Here is a 19,429-nt window from a genome sequence, read left to right as displayed (position 1 = left end):
TAAAGGCACTAGGCATCTACCACCCCACTACCACTATCAGATTAGAGCCATAATGGAGACTAGGTATCTACCACCCCACTACCTCTATCAGATTAGAGCCATAAGGGCACTAGGCATCTACCATCCCACTACCACTATCAGATTAGAGCCATAATGGAGACTAGGTATCTACCACCCCACTACCACTATCAGATTAGAGCCATAATGGAGACTAGGTATCTACCACCCCACTACCACTATCAGATTAGAGCCATAAGGGCACTAGGCATCTACCACCCCACTACCACTATCAGATTAGAGCCATGATGGAGACTAGGTATCTACCACCCGAATACCACTATCAGATTAGAGCCATAATGGAGACTAGGTATCTACCACCCCACTACCACTATCAGATTAAAGCCATAATGGAGACTAGGTATCTACCACCCCACTACCTCTATCAGATTAGAGCCATAATGGAGAGTAGGTATCTTCCACCTCACCCCACTACCACTATCAGATTAGAGCCATAATGGAGACTAGGTATCTACCACCCCACTACCACTATCAGATTAGAGCCATAATGGAGACTAGGTATCTACCACCCCTCTACCACTACCAGATTAGAGCCATAATGGAGACTAGGTATCTACCACCCCACTACCACTATCAGATTAGAGCCATAAGGGCACTTGGCATCTATCACCCCACTACCACTATCAGATTAGAGCCATAATGGAGACTAGGTATCTACCACTCCACTACCACTATCAGATTAGAGCCATAAAGGCACTAGGCATCTACCACCCCACTACCACTATCAGATTAGAGCCATAAAGGCACTAGGCATCTACCACCCCACTACCACTATCAGATTAGAGCCATAATGGAGACTAGGTATCTACCACCCCACTACCACTATCAGATTAGAGCCATAATGGAGACTAGGTATCTACCACCCCACTACCACTATCAGATTAGAGCCATAAGGGCACTAGGCATCTACCACCCCACTACCACTATCAGATTAGAGAGATAAAGGCACTAGGCATCTACCACCCCACTACCACTATCAGATTAGAGCCATAATGGAGACTAGGTATCTACCACACCACTACCACTATCAGATTAGAGCCATAATGGAGACTAGGTATCTACCACCCCACTTACCACTATCAGATTAGAGCCATAATGGAGACTAGACATCAACCAACCCACTACCACTATCAGATTAGAGCCATAATGGAGACTAGGTATCTACCACCCCACTACCACTATCAGATTAGAGCAATAAAGGCACTAGGCATCTACCACCCCACTACCACTATCAGATTAGAGCCATAATGGAGACTAGGTATCTACCACCCCTCTACCTCTATCAGATTAGAGCCATAATGGAGACTAGGTATCTACCACCCCACTACCTCTATCAGATTAGAGCCATAAGGGCACTAGGCATCTACCACCCCACTACCACTATCAGATTAGAGCCATAATGGAGACTAGGTATCTACCACCCCACTACCACTATCAGATTAGAGCCATAATGGAGACTAGGTATCTACCACCCCACTACCACTATCAGATTAGAGCCATAAGGGCACTAGGCATCTACCACCCCACTACCACTATCAGATTAGAGCCATAATGGAGACTAGGTATCTACCACCCCACTACCTCTATCAGATTATAGCCATAATGGAGAGTAGGTATCTTCCACCTCACCCAACTACCACTATCAGACTAGAGCCATAATGGAGACTAGGTATCTACCACCCCACTACCACTATCAGATTAGAGCCATAAGGGCACTTGGCATCTATCACCCCACTACCACTATCAGATTAGAGCCATAAAGGCACTAGGCATCTACCACCCCACTACCACTATCAGATTAGAGCCATAATGGAGACTAGGTATCTACCACTCCACTACCACTATCAGATTAGAGCCATAAGGGCACTTGGCATCTATCACCCCACTACCACTATCAGATTAGAGCCATAAAGGCACTAGGCATCTACCACCCCACTACCACTATCAGATTAGAGCCATAATGGAGACTAGGTATCTACCACTCCACTACCACTATCAGATTAGAGCCATAAGGGCACTAGGCATCTACCACCCCACTACCACTATCAGATTAGAGCCATAATGGAGACTAGGTATCTACCACCCCACTACCACTATCAGATTAGAGCCATAATGGAGACTAGGTATCTACCACCCCACTACCACTATCAGATTAGAGAGATAAAGGCACTAGGCATCTACCACCCCACTACCACTATCAGATTAGAGCCATAATGGAGACTAGGTATCTACCACACCACTACCACTATCAGATTAGAGCCATAATGGAGACTAGGTATCTACCACCCCACTTACCACTATCAGATTAGAGCCATAATGGAGACTAGACATCAACCAACCCACTACCACTATCAGATTAGAGCCATAATGGAGACTAGGTATCTACCACCCCACTACCACTATCAGATTAGAGCAATAAAGGCACTAGGCATCTACCACCCCACTACCACTATCAGATTAGAGCCATAATGGAGACTAGACATCAACCACCCCACTACCGCTATCATATTAGAGCCATAAGGGCACTAGGCATCTACCACCCCACCACCTCTATCAGATTAGAGCCATAATGGAGACTAGGTATCTACCACCCCTCTACCTCTATCAGATTAGAGCCATAATGGAGACTAGGTATCTACCACCCCACTACCTCTATCAGATTAGAGCCATAAGGGCACTAGGCATCTACCACCCCACTACCACTATCAGATTAGAGCCATAATGGAGACTAGGTATCTACCACCCCACTACCACTATCAGATTAGAGCCATAATGGAGACTAGGTATCTACCACCCCACTACCACTATCAGATTAGAGCCATAAGGGCACTAGGCATCTACCACCCCACTACCACTATCAGATTAGAGCCATAATGGAGACTAGGTATCTACCACCCCACTACCTCTATCAGATTATAGCCATAATGGAGAGTAGGTATCTTCCACCTCACCCAACTACCACTATCAGACTAGAGCCATAATGGAGACTAGGTATCTACCACCCCACTACCACTATCAGATTAGAGCCATAAGGGCACTAGGCATCTACCACCCCACTACCACTATCAGATTAGAGCCATAATGGAGACTAGGTATCTACCACTCCACTACCACTATCAGATTAGAGCCATAAGGGAACTTGGCATCTATCACCCCACTACCACTATCAGATTAGAGCCATAAAGGCACTAGGCATCTACCACCCCACTACCACTATCAGATTAGAGCCATAATGGAGACTAGGTATCTACCACTCCACTACCACTATCAGATTAGAGCCATAAGGGCACTAGGCATCTACCACCCCACTACCACTATCAGATTAGAGCCATAATGGAGACTAGGTATCTACCACCCCACTACCACTATCAGATTAGAGCCATAATGGAGACTAGGTATCTACCACCCCACTACCACTATCAGATTAGAGCCATAAGGGCACTAGGCATCTACCACCCCACTACCACTATCAGATTAGAGCCATAAAGGCACTAGGCATCTACCACCCCACTACCACTATCAGATTAGAGCCATAATGGAGACTAGGTATCTACCACACCACTACCACTATCAGATTAGAGCCATAATGGAGACTAGGTATCTACCACCCCACTACCTCTATCAGATTAGAGCCATAATGGAGAGTAGGTATCTTCCACCCCACCCCACTACCACTATCAGATTAGAGCCATAATGGAGACTAGGTATCTACCACCCCACTACCACTATCAGATTAGAGCCATAATGGAGACTAGGTATCTACCACCCCTCTACCAATACCAGATTAGAGCCATAATGGAGACTAGGTATCTACCACCCCACTACCACTATCAGATTAGAGCCGTAAGGGCACTTGGCATCTATCACCCCACTACCACTATCAGATTAGAGCCATAAAGGCACTAGGCATCTACCACCCCACTACCACTATCAGATTAGAGCCATAATGGAGACTAGGTATCTACCACTCCACTACCACTATCAGATTAGAGCCATAAGGGCACTAGGCATCTATCACCCCACTACCACTATCAGATTAGAGCCATAAAGGCACTAGGCATCTACCACCCCATTACCACTATCAGATTAGAGCCATAATGGAGACTAGGTATCTACCACTCCACTACCACTATCAGATTAGAGCCATAAGGGCACTAGGCATCTACCACCCCACTACCACTATCAGATTAGAGCCATAAAGGCACTAGGCATCTACCACCCCACTACCACTATCAGATTAGAGCCATAATGGAGACTAGGTATCTACCACCCCACTACCACTATCAGATTAGAGCCATAATGGAGACTAGGTATCTACCACCCCACTACCACTATCAGATTAGAGCCATAATGGAAACTAGGTATCTACCACTCCACTACCACTATCAGATTAGAGCCATAAGGGCACTAGGCATCTACCACCCCACTACCACTATCAGATTAGAGCCATAAAGGCACTAGGCATCTACCACCCCACTACCACTATCAGATTAGAGCCATAATGGAGACTAGGTATCTCCCACCCCACTACCACTATTAGATTAGAGCCATAATGGAGACTAGGTATCTACCACCCCTCTACCTCTATCAGATTAGAGCCATAATGGAGACTAGGTATCTACCACCCCACTACCTCTATCAGATTAGAGCCATAAGGGCACTAGGCATCTACCACCCCACTACCACTATCAGATTAGAGCCATAATGGAGACTAGGTATCTACCACCCCACTACCACTATCAGATTAGAGCCATAAGGGAGACTAGACATCTACCACCCCACTATCAGATTAGAGCCATAAGGGAGACTAGACATCTACCACTATCAGATTAGAGCCATAAGGGAGACTAGACATCTACCACCCGACAACCACTATCAGATTAGAGCCAAAAGGGAGACTATACATATACCACTATCAGATTAGAGCCATAATGGAGACTAGGTATCTACCACTCCACTACCACTATCAGATTAGAGCCATAAGGGCACTAGGCATCTACCACCCCACTACCACTATCAGATTAGAGCCATAAAGGCACTAGGCATCTACCACCCCACTACCACTATCAGATTAGAACCATAATGGAGACTAGGTATCTACCCCACTACCACTATCAGATTAGAGCCATAATGGAGACTAGGTATCTACCACCCCACTACCACTACCAGATTAGAGCCATAATGGAAACTAGGTATCTACCACTCCACTACCACTATCAGATTAGAGCCATAAGGGCACTAGGCATCTACCACCCCACTACCACTATCGGATTAGAGCCATAAAGGCACTACGCATCTACCACCCCACTACCACTATCAGATTAGAGCCATAATGGAGACTAGGTATCTACCACCCCACTACCACTATCAGATTAGAGCCATAATGGAGACTAGGTATGTACCACCCCACTACCACTACCAGATTAGAGCCATAATGGAAACTAGGTATCTACCACCCCACTCACACTATCAGATTAGAGCCATAATGGAGACTAGGTATCTACCACTATCAGATTAGAGCCATAATGGAGACTTGTTATCTACCACCCCACTACCACTATCAGATTAGAGCCATAAGGGCACTAGGCATCTACCACCCCACTACCACTATCAGATTAGAGCCATAAAGGCACTAGGCATCTACCACCCCACTTCCACTATTAGATTAGAGCCATAATGGAGACTAGGTATCTATCACCCCAAAACCACTATCAGATTAGAGCCATAATGGAGACTAGACATCTACCACTATCAGATTAAAGCCATAAGAGCACTAGACATCTACCACCCCACTACCACTATCAGATTAGAGCCATAATGGAGACTAGGTATCTACCACCCCACTACCTCTATAAGAATAGAGCCATAATGGAGACTAGGTATCTCCCACCCCACTACAACTATCAGATTAGAGCCATAATGGAGACTAGGTATCTACCACCCCACTACCACTATCAGATTAGAGCCATAATGGAGACTAGGTATCTACCACCCCTCTACCTCTATCAGATTAGAGCCATAATGGAGACTAGGTATCTACCACCCCACTACCACTATGTGATTAGAGCCATAATGGAGACTAGGTATCTACCACCCCACTTACCACTATCAGATTAGAGCCATAATGGAGACTAGACATCAACCACCCCACTACCACTATCAGATTAGGGCCATAATGGAGACTAGGTATCTACCACCCCACTACCACTATCAGATTAGAGCAATAAAGGCACTAGGCATCTACCACCCCACTACCACTATCAGATTAGAGCCATAATGGAGACTAGACATCAACCCCTCCACTACCGCTATCATATTAGAGCCATAAGGGCACTAGGCATCTACCACCCCACCACCTCTATCAGATTAGAGCCATAATGGAGACTAGGTATCTCCCACCCCACTACCACTATTAGATTAGAGCCATAATGGAGACTAGGTATCTACCACCCCTCTACCTCTATCAGATTAGAGCCATAATGGAGACTAGGTATCTACCACCCCACTACCTCTATCAGATTAGAGCCATAAGGGCACTAGGCATCTACCACCCCACTACCACTATCAGATTAGAGCCATAATGGAGACTAGGTATCTAGCACCCCACTACCACTATCAGATTAGAGCCATAATGGAGACTAGGTATCTACCACCCCACTACCACTATCAGATTAGAGCCATAAGGGCACTAGGCATCTACCACCCCACTAACACTATCAGATTAGAGCCATGATGGAGACTAGGTATCTACCACCCCAATACCACTATCAGATTAGAGCCATAATGGAGACTAGGTATCTACCACCCCACTACCACTATCAGATTAGAGCCATAATGGAGACTAGGTATCTACCACCCCACTACCTCTATCAGATTAGAGCCATAATGGAGAGTAGGTATCTTCCAACTCACCCCACTACCACTATCAGATTAGAGCCATAATGGAGACTAGGTATCTACCACCCCACTACCACTATCAGATTAGAGCCATAAGGGCACTTGGCATCTATCACCCCACTACCACTATCAGATTAGAGCCATAAAGGCACTAGGCATCTACCACCCCACTACCACTATCAGATTAGAGCCATAATGGAGACTAGGTATCTACCACTCCACTACCACTATCAGATTAGAGCCATAAGGGCACTAGGCATCTACCACCCCACTACCACTATCAGATTAGAGCCATAAAGGCACTAGGCATCTACCACCCCACTACCACTATCAGATTAGAGCCATAATGGAGACTAGGTATCTATCACCCCACTACCACTATCAGATTAGAGCCATAATGGAGACTAGGTATCTACCACCCCACTACCACTATCAGATTAGAGCCATAAGGGCACTAGGCATCTACCACCCCACTACCACTATCAGATTAGAGCCATAAAGGCACTAGGCATCTACCACCCCACTACCACTATCAGATTAGAGCCATAATGGAGACTAGGTATCTACCACACCACTACCACTATCAGATTAGAGCCATGATGGAGACTAGGTATCTACCACCCCACTACCTCTATCAGATTAGAGCCATAATGGAGACTAGGTATCTTCCACCCCACCCCACTACCACTGTCAGATTAAAGCCATAATGGAGACTAGGTATCTACCACCCCACTACCACTATCAGATTAGAGCCATAATGGAGACTAGGTATCTACCACCCCTCTACCAATACCAGATTAGAGCCATAATGGAGACTAGGTATCTACCACCCCACTACCACTATCAGATTAGAGCCGTAAGGGCACTTGGCATCTATCACCCCACTACCACTATCAGATTAGAGCCATAAAGGCACTAGGCATCTACCACCCCACTACCACTATCAGATTAGAGCCATAATGGAGACTAGGTATCTACCACTCCACTACCACTATCAGATTAGAGCCACAAGGGCACTAGGCATCTATCACCCCGCTACCACTATCAGATTAGAGCCATAAAGGCACTAGGCATCTACCACTCCATTACCACTATCAGATTAGAGCCATAATGGAGACTAGGTATCTACCACTCCACTACCACTATCAGATTAGAGCCATAAGGGCACTAGGCATCTACCACCCCACTACCACTATCAGATTAGAGCCATAAAGGCACTAGGCATCTACCACCCCACTACCACTATCAGATTAGAGCCATAATGGAGACTAGGTATCTACCACCCCACTACCACTATCAGATTAGAGCCATAATGGAGACTAGGTATCTACCACCCCACTACCACTACCAGATTAGAGCCATAATGGAAACTAGGTATCTACCACTCCACTACCACTATCAGATTAGAGCCATAAGGGCACTAGGCATCTATCACCCCAATACCACTATCAGATTAGAGCCATAAAGGCACTAGGCATCTACCACCCCACTACCACTATCAGATTAGAGCCATAATGGAGACTAGGTATCTACCACCCCACTACCACTATCAGATTAGAGCCATAATGGAGACTAGGTATGTACCACCCCACTACCACTACCAGATTAGAGCCATAATGGAAACTAGGTATCTACCACCCCACTACCACTATCAGATTAGAGCCATAATGGAGACTAGGTATCTACCACCCCACTACCACTAACAGATTAGAGCCATAATGGAGACTAGGTATCTACCACCCCACTACCACTATCAGATTAGAGCCATAAGGGCACTAGGCATCTACCACCCCACTACCACTATCAGATTAGAGCCATAAAGGCACTAGGCATCTACCACCCCACTTCCACTATTAGATTAGAGCCATAATGGAGACTAGGTATCTATCACCCCAAAACCACTATCAGATTAGAGCCATAATGGAGACTAGACATCTACCACTATCAGATTAAAGCCATAAGAGCACTAGACATCTACCACCCCACTACCACTATCAGATTAGAGCCATAATGGAGACTAGGTATCTACCACCCCACTACCTCTATCAGATTAGAGCCATAATGGAGACTAGGTATCTACCACCCCACTACCACTATGTGATTAGAGCCATAATGGAGACTAGGTATCTACCACCCCACTTACCATTATCAGATTAGAGCCATAATGGAGACTAGACATCAACCACCCCACTACCACTATCAGATTAGAGCCATAATGGAGACTAGGTATCTACCACCCCACTACCACTATCAGATTAGAGCAATAAAGGCACTAGGCATCTACCACCCCACTACCACTATCAGATTAGAGCCATAATGGAGACTAGGTATCTACCACCCCACTACCACTATCAGATTAGAGCCATAATGGAGACTAGACATCAACCACCCCACTACCGCTATCATATTAGAGCCATAAGGGCACTATGCATCTACCACCCCACCACCTCTATCAGATTAGAGCCATAATGGAGACTAGGTATCTCCCACCCCACTACCACTATTAGATTAGAGCCATAATGGAGACTAGGTATCTACCACCCCACTACCACTATCAGATTAGAGCCATAACGGAGACTAGACATCTACCACCCCAATACTACTACCAGATTAGAGCCATAAGGGCACTAGACATCTTCCACCCCACTACCACTATCAGATTAGAGCCATAATGGAGACTAGGTATCTACCACCCCACTACCACTATCAGATTAGAGCAATAAAGGCACTAGGCATCTACCACCCCACTACCACTATCAGATTAGAGCCATAATGGAGACTAGACATCAACCACCCCACTACCGCTATCATATTAGAGCCATAAGGGCACTATGCATCTACCACCCCACCACCTCTATCAGATTAGAGCCATAATGGAGACTAGGTATCTCCCACCCCACTACCACTATTAGATTAGAGCCATAAGGGAGATTAGTCATTTACCACCCCACTACCTCTATCAGATTAGAGCCATAATGGAGACTAGTCATTTACCACCACACTACCTCTATCAGATTAGAGCCATAATGGAGACTAGGTATCTACCACCCCACTACCACTACCAGATTATAGCCATAATGGAGACTAGGTATCTACCACACCACTACCACTACCAGATTAGAGCCATAATGGAGAAAAGGTATCTACCACCCCACTACCACTATCAGATTAGAGCCATAAGGGCACTGGGCATCTACCACCCCACTACCACTATCAGATTAAAGCCATAATGGAGAATAGGTATAAAACACCCCACTACCACTATCAGATTAGAGCCATAATTGAGAAAAGGTTTCTGCCACCCCTCTACCACTACCAGATTAGAGCCATAATGGAGACTAGGTATCTATCACCCCACTACCACTATCAGATTAGAGCCATAATGGAGACTAGGTATCTACCACCCCACTACCACTATCAGATTAGAGCCATAATGGAGACTAGGTATGTACCACCCCACTACCACTACCAGATTAGAGCCATAATGGAAACTAGGTATCTACCACCCCACTACCACTATCAGATTAGAGCCATAATGGAGACTAGGTATCTACCACCCCACTACCACTATCAGATTAGAGCCATAATGGAGACTAGTTATCTACCACCCCACTACCACTATCAGATTAGAGCCATAAGGGCACTAGGCATCTACCACCCCACTACCACTATCAGATTAGAGCCATAAAGGCACTAGGCATCTACCACCCTACTTCCACTATTAGATTAGAGCCATAATGGAGACTAGGTATCTATCACCCCACTACCACTATCAGATTAGAGCCATAATGGAGACTAGACATCTACCACTATCAGATTAAAGCCATAAGAGCACTAGACATCTACCACCCCACTACCACTATCAGATTAGAGCCATAATGGAGACTAGGTATCTACCACCCCACTACCACTATCAGATTAGAGCCATAATGGAGACTAGGTATCTACCACCCCTCTACCTCTATCAGATTAGAGCCATAATGGAGACTAGGTATCTACCACCCCACTACCACTATGTGATTAGAGCCATAATGGAGACTAGGTATCTACCACCCCACTTACCACTATCAGATTAGAGCCATAATGGAGACTAGACATCAACCACCCCACTACCACTATCAGATTAGAGCCATAATGGAGACTAGGTATCTACCACCCCACTACCACTATCAGATTAGAGCCATAAAGGCACTAGGCATCTACCACCCCACTACCACTATCAGATTAGAGCCATAATTTAGACTAGACATCAACCACCCCACTACCGCTATCATATTAGAGCCATAAGGGCACTAGGCATCTACCACCCCACCACCTCTATCAGATTAGAGCCATAATGGAGACTAGGTATCTACCACCCCACTACCTCTATCAGATTAGAGCCATAAGGGCACTAGGCATCTACCACCCCTCTACCACTACCAGATTAGAGCCATAATGGAGACTAGGTATCTATCACCCCACTACCACTATCAGATTAGAGCCATAATGGAGACTAGGTATCTACCACCCCACTACCACTATCAGATTAGAGCCATAATGGAGACTAGGTATGTACCACCCCACTACCACTATCAGATTAGAGCCATAATGGACACTAGGTATCTACCACCCCACTACCACTATCAGATTAGAGCCATAATGGAGACTAGTTATCTACCACCCCACTACCACTATCAGATTAGAGCCATAAGGGCACTAGGTATCTACCACCCCTCTACCACTACCAGATTAGAGCCATAATGGAGACTAGTCATTTACCACCCCACTACCTCTATCAGATTAGAGCCATAATGGAGACTAGGTATCTACCACCCCACTACCACTACCAGATTAGAGCCATAATGGAGACTAGGTATCTACCACCCCACTACCACTATCAGATTAGAGCCATAAGGGCACTGGGCATCTACCACCCCACTACCACTATCAGATTAAAGACATAATGGAGAATAGGTATAAAACACCCCACTACCACTATCAGATTAGAGCCATAATTGAGAAAAGGTTTCTGCCACCCCTCTACCACTACCAGATTAGAGCCATAATGGAGACTAGGTATCTATCACCCCACTACCACTATCAGATTAGAGCCATAATGGAGACTAGGTATCTACCACCCCACTACCACTATCAGATTAGAGCCATAATGGAGACTAGGTATCTACCACCCCACTACCACTACCAGATTAGAGCCATAATGGAAACTAGGTATCTACCACCCCACTACCACTATCAGATTAGAGCCATAATGGAGACTAGGTATCTACCACCCCACTACCACTATCAGATTAGAGCCATAATGGAGACTAGTTATCTACCACCCCACTACCACTATCAGATTAGAGCCATAAGGGCACTAGGCATCTACCACCCCACTACCACTATCAGATTAGAGCCATAAAGGCACTAGGCATCTACCACCCCACTTCCACTATTAGATTAGAGCCATAATGGAGACTAGGTATCTATCACCCCACTACCACTATCATATTAGAGCCATAATGGAGACTAGTCATTTACCACCCCACTACCTCTATCAGATTAGAGCCATAATGGAGACTAGGTATCTACCACACCACTACCACTACCAGATTAGAGCCATAATGGAGACAAGGTATCTACCACCCCACTACCACTATCAGATTAGAGCCATAAGGGCACTGGGCATCTACCACCCCACTACCACTATCAGATTAAAGACATAATGGAGAATAGGTATAAAACACCCCACTACCACTATCAGATTAGAGCCATAATTGAGAAAAGGTTTCTGCCACCCCTCTACCACTACCAGATTAGAGCCATAATGGAGACTAGGTATCTATCACCCCACTACCACTATCAGATTAGAGCCATAATGGAGACTAGGTATCTACCACCCCACTACCACTATCAGATTAGAGCCATAATGGAGACTAGGTATCTACCACCCCACTACCACTATCAGATTAGAGCCATAATGGAAACTAGGTATCTACCACCCCACTACCACTATCAGATTAGAGCCATAATGGAGACTAGGTATCTACCACCCCACTACCACTATCAGATTAGAGCCATAATGGAGACTAGTTATCTACCACCCCACTACCACTATCAGATTAGAGCCATAAGGGCACTAGGCATCTACAACCCCACTACCACTATCAGATTAGAGCCATAAAGGCACTAGGCATCTACCACCCCACTTCCACTATTAGATTAGAGCCATAATGGAGACTAGGTATCTATCACCCCACTACCACTATCATATTAGAGCCATAATGGAGACTAGACATCTACCACTATCAGATTAAAGCCATAAGAGCACTAGACATCTACCACCCCACTACCACTATCAGATTAGAGCCATAATGGAGACTAGGTATCTACCACCCCACTACCACTATCAGATTAGAGCCATAATGGAGACTAGATATCTACCACCCCTCTACCTCTATCAGATTAGAGCCATAATGGAGACTAGGTATCTACCACCCCACTACCACTATGTGATTAGAGCCATAATGGAGACTAGGTATCTACCACCCCACTTACCACTATCAGATTAGAGCCATAATGGAGACTAGACATCAACCACCCCACTACCACTATCAGATTAGAGCCATAATGAAGACTAGGTATCTACCACCCCACTACCACTATCAGATTAGAGCCATAAAGGAACTAGGCATCTACCACCCCTCTACCACTACCAGATTAGAGCCATAATGGAGACTAGGTATCTATCACCCTACTACCACTATCAGATTAGAGCCATAATGGAGACTAGGTATCTACCACCCCACTACCACTATCAGATTAGAGCCATAATGGAGACTAGGTATGTACCACCCCACTACCACTACCAGATTAGAGCCATAATGGAAATTAGGTATCTACCACCCCACTACCACTATCAGATTAGAGCCATAATGGAGACTAGGTATCTACCACCCCACTACCACTATCAGATTAGAGCCATAATGGAGACTAGTTATCTACCACCCCACTACCACTATCAGATTAGAGCCATAAGGGCACTAGGCATCTACCACCCCACTACCACTATCAGATTAGAGACATAAAGGCACTAGGCATCTACCACCCCACTTCCACTATTAGATTAGAGCCATAATGGAGACTAGGTATCTACCACCCCTCTACCTCTATCAGATTAGAGCCATAATGGAGACTAGGTATCTACCACCCCACTACCACTATGTGATTAGAGCCATAATGGAGACTAGGTATCTACCACCCCACTTACCACTATCAGATTAGAGCCATAATGGAGACTAGACATCAACCACCCCACTACCACTATCAGATTAGAGCCATAATGGAGACTAGGTATCTACCACCCCACTACCACTATCAGATTAGAGCCATAAAGGCACTAGGCATCTACCACCCCACTACCACTATCAGATTAGAGCCATAATGGAGACTAGACATCAATCACCCCACTACCGCTATCATATTAGAGCCATAAGGGCACTAGGCATCTACCACCCCACCACCTCTATCAGATTAGAGCCATAATGGAGACTAGGTATCTACCACCCCACTACCTCTATCAGATTAGAGCCATAAGGGCACTAGGCATCTACCACCCCACTACCACTATCAGATTAGAGCCATCATGGAGACTAGGTATCTACCACCCCACTACCACTATCAGATTAGAGCCATAACGGAGACTAGACATCTACCACCCCAATACTACTACCAGATTAGAGCCATAAGGGCACTAGACATCTTCCACCCCACTACCACTATCAGATTAGAGCCATAAGGGAGATTAGTCATTTACCACCCCACTACCTCTATCAGATTAGAGCCATAATGGAGACTAGTCATTTACCACCCCACTACCTCTATCAGATTAGAGCCATAATAGAGACTAGGTATCTACCACCCCACTAACACTACCAGATTAGAGCCATAATGGAGACTAGGTATCTACCACACCACTACCACTACCATATTAGAGCCATAATGGAGACAAGGTATCTACCACCCCACTACCACTATCAGATTAGAGCCATAAGGGCACTAGGCATCTACCACCCCACTACCACTATCAGATTAAAGCCATCATGGAGAATAGGTATAAAACACCCCACTACCACTATCAGATTAGAGCCATAATTGAGAAAAGGTTTCTGCCACCCCTCTACCACTACCAGATTAGAGCCATAATGGAGACTAGTTATCTACCACCCCACTACCACTACCAAATTAGAGCCATAATGGATACTAGGTATCTACCACCCCACTACCACTATCAGATTAGAGCCATAACGGAGACTAGGTATCTACCACCCCACTACCTCTATCAGATTAGAGCCATAATGGAGAGTAGGTATCTTCCACCCCACTACAACTATCAGTTTAGAGCCATAGTGGAGACTAGGTATCTACCACCCCACTACCACTATCAGATTAGAGCCATAATGGAGACTAGGTATCTACCACCCCTCTACCACTACCAGATTAGAGCCATAATGGAGACTAGGTATACACAACCCAATACCACTATCAGAATAGAGCCATAAAGGCACTAGGCATCTACCACCCCACTACCTCTATCAGATTAGAGCCATAATGGAGACTAGGTATCTCCCACCCCACTACCACTATCCGATTAGAACCATAATGGAGACTAGGTATCTACCACCCCACTACCACTATCAGATTAGAGCCATAATGGAGACTAGGTATCTACCACCCCACTACATCTATCAGATTAGAGCCATAAGGGCACTATTCATCTACCACCCCACTACCACTATCAGATTAGAGCCATAACGGAGACTAGACATCTACCACCCCAATACTACTACCAGATTAGAGCCATAAGGGCACTAGACATCTATCACCCCACTACCACTATCAGATTAGAGCCAAAATGGAGACTAGGTATCTACCACCCCACTACCACTATCAGATTAGAGCCATAAGGGCACTAGGCATCTATCACCCACTACCACTATCAGATTAGAGCCATAAAGGCACTAGGCATCTACCACCCCACTACCACTATCAGATTAGAGCCATAATGGAGACTAGGTATCTACCACCCCACTACCACTATCAGATTTGAGCCATAAGGGCACTAGGCATCTACCACCCCACTACCACTATCAGATTAGAGCCATAAAGGCACTAGGCATCTACCACCCCACTACCACTATCAGATTAGAGCCATAATGGAGACTAGGTATCTACCACCCCACTACCACTATCAGATTAGAGCCATAATGGAGACTAGGTATCTACCACCCCACTACCACTACCAGATTAGAGCCATAATGGAGACTAGGTATCTACCACACCACTACCACTACCAGATTAGAGCCATAATGGAGACTAGGTATCTACCACCCCACTACCACTATCAGATTAGAGCCATAATGGAGACTAGGTATCTTTCACCCCACTACCACTACCAGATTAGAGCCATAATGGAGACTAGGTATCTACCACCCCACTACCACTATCAGATTAGAGCCATAATGGAGACTAGGTATCTACCACCCCACTACCACTATCAGATTAGAGCCATAAGGGCACTAGGCATCTATCACCCCACTACCACTATCAGATTAGAGCCATAAAGGCACTAGGCATCTACCACCCCACTACCACTATCAGATTAGAGCCATAACGGAGACTAGACATCTACCACCCCAATACTACTACCAGATTAGAGCCATAAGGGCACTAGACATCTACCACCCCACTACCACTACCAGATTAGAGCCATAAGGGCACTAGACATCTACCACCCCACTACCTCTATCAGATTAGAGCCATAATGGAGACTAGTCATTTAAAACCCCACTACCTCTATCAGATTAGAGCCATAATGGAGACTAGGTATCTACCACCCCACTACCACTTCCAGATTAGAGCCATAATGGAGACTAGGTATCTACCACACCACTACCACTACCAGATTAGAGCCATAATGGAGACAAGGTATCTACCACCCCACTACCACTATCAGATTAGAGCCATAAGGGCACTAGACATCTACCACCCCACAACCACTATCAGATTAGAGCCATAAGGGAGATTAGTCATTTACCACCCCACTACCTCTATCAGATTAGAGCCATAATGGAGACTAGTCATTTACCACCCCACTACCTCTATCAGATTAGAGCCATAATGGAGACTAGGTATCTACCACCCCACTACCACTACCAGATTAGAGCCATAATGGAGACTAGGTATCTACCACACCACTACCACTACCAGATTAGAGCCATAACGGAGACAAGGTATCTACCACCCCACTACCACTATCAGATTAGAGTCATAAGGGCACTAGGCATCTACCACCCCACTACCTCTATCAGATTAGAGCCATAATGGAGACTAGGTATCTCCCACCCCACTACCACTATCCGATTAGAGCCATAATGGAGACGAGGTATCTACCACCCCACTACCACTATCAGATTAGAGCCATAATGGAGACTAGGTATCTACCACCCCACTACCTCTATCAGATTAGAGCCATAATGGAGACTAGGTATCTACCACCCCACTACCTCTATCAGATTAGAGCCATAAAGGCAATAGGCATCTACCACCCCACTACCACTATCAGATTAGAGCCATAACGGAGACTAGACATCTACCACCCCACTACCACTATCAGATTAGAGCCATAATGGAGACTAGGTATCTACCACCCCTCTACCTCTATCAGATTAGAGCCATAATGGAGACTAGGTATCTACCACCCCACTACCACTATGTGATTAGAGCCATAATGGAGACTAGGTATCTACCACCTCACTTACCACTATCAGATTAGAGCCATAATGGAGACTAGACATCAACCACCCCACTACCACTATCAGATTAGAGCCATAATGGAGACTAGGTATCTACCACCCCACTACCACTATCAGATTAGAGCCATAAAGGCACTAGGCATCTACCACCCCACTACCACTATCAGATTAGAGCCATAATGGAGACTAGACATCAACCACCCCACTACCGCTATCATATTAGAGCCATAAGGGCACTAGGCATCTACCACCCCACCACCTCTATCAGATTAGAGCCATAATGGAGACTAGGTATCTACCACCCCACTACCTCTATCAGATTAGAGCCATAAGGGCACTAGGCATCTACCACCCCACTACCACTATCAGATTAGAGCCATAATGGAGACTAGGTATCTACCACCCCACTACCACTATCAGATTAGAGCCATAACGGAGACTAGGTATCTACCACCCCACTACCACTATCAGATTAGAGCCATAATGGAGACTAGGTATCTACCACCCCACTACCACTATCAGATTAGAGCCATAAGGGCACTAGGCATCTATCACCCCACTACCGCTATCAGATTAGAGCCATAATGGGCACTAGGTATCTACCACCCCACTACCACTATCAGATTAGAGCCATAACGGAGACTAGACATCTACCACCCCAATACTACTACCAGATTAGAGCCATAAGGGCACTAGACATCTACCACCCCACTACCACTACCAGATTAGAGCCATAAGGGCACTAGACATCTACCACCCCACTACCTCTATCAGATTAGAGCCATAATGGAGACTAGGTATCTACCACCCCTCTACCACTACCAGATTAGAGCCATAATGGAGACTAGGTATACACAACCCAATACCACTATCAGAATAGAGCCATAAAGGCACTAGTCATTTACCACCCCACTACCTCTATCAGATTAGAGCCATAATAGAGACTAGGTATCTACCACCCCACTAACACTACCAGATTAGAGCCATAATGGAGACTAGGTATCTACCACACCACTACCACTACCATATTAGAGCCATAATGGAGACAAGGTATCTACCACCCCACTACCACTATCAGATTAGAGCCATAAGGGCACTAGGCATCTACCACCCCACTACCACTATCAGATTAAAGCCATCATGGAGACTAGGTATCTACCACCCCACTACCACTATCAGATTAGAGCCATAAGGGCACTAGGCATCTATCACCCCACTACCACTATCAGATTAGAGCCATAAAGGCACTAGGCATCTACCACCCCACTACCACTATCAGATTAGAGCCATAACGGAGACTAGACATCTACCACCCCAATACTACTACCAGATTAGAGCCATAAGGGCACTAGACATCTACCACCCCACTACCACTACCAGATTAGAGCCATAAGGGCACTAGACATCTACCACCCCACTACCTCTATCAGATTAGAGCCATAATGGAGACTAGGTATCTACCACCCCTCTACCACTACCAGATTTGAGCCATAATGGAGACTAGGTATACACAACCCAATACCACTATCAGAATAGAGCCATAAAGGCACTAGTCATTTACCACCCCACTACCTCTATCAGATTAGAGCCATAATAGAGACTAGGTATCTACCACCCCACTAACACTACCAGATTAGAGCCATAATGGAGACTAGGTA

The sequence above is a fragment of the Salvelinus alpinus genome, chromosome 6, assembly GCF_045679555.1.
Source record: "Salvelinus alpinus chromosome 6, SLU_Salpinus.1, whole genome shotgun sequence".
NCBI classification, from domain to species: Eukaryota; Metazoa; Chordata; class Actinopteri; order Salmoniformes; family Salmonidae; genus Salvelinus; species Salvelinus alpinus.
Note: the sequence above shows the minus strand (reverse complement) of the source record.